A 263-nucleotide genomic window follows, 5' to 3' on the forward strand; every position below is an offset into this window, starting at 1 on the left:
AGAATAAAAATTTAACTATGTCATAAGCATTCTATTGGTAAGGATGGGGATAAGGATAAGGATAAGTTAAGGATAAGGATAATGCTAATTATAAAGATAAGGATACGGATATGGATAAGGATATGGATAAGGATAGGGATAAGGATAAGGATAAGGATAAGGATAAGGATAAGGCTAAGGATAAGGATAAGGATAAGGGTAAGGATAAGGATAAGAATAAGGATAAGGATAAGGATAAGGATAAGGATAAGGATAAGGATAAG

At 32.3% G+C, this 263-nt stretch overlaps 1 protein-coding gene across 2 annotated transcripts in view; it reads left to right on the top strand.

Annotated features, from left to right (window-relative positions):
• Positions 1-263, top strand: part of LOC118740493 (ethanolaminephosphotransferase 1) — a gene marked incomplete at its 5' end in the record, with an annotated part of 20,385 nt that overhangs the window by 966 nt on the left and 19,156 nt on the right.

The sequence above is a fragment of the Rhagoletis pomonella genome, unplaced genomic scaffold (assembly GCF_013731165.1).
Source record: "Rhagoletis pomonella isolate Grant_MI unplaced genomic scaffold, Rhpom_1.0 Rhpom_scaffold_00006, whole genome shotgun sequence".
NCBI lineage: Eukaryota > Metazoa > Arthropoda > Insecta > Diptera > Tephritidae > Rhagoletis > Rhagoletis pomonella.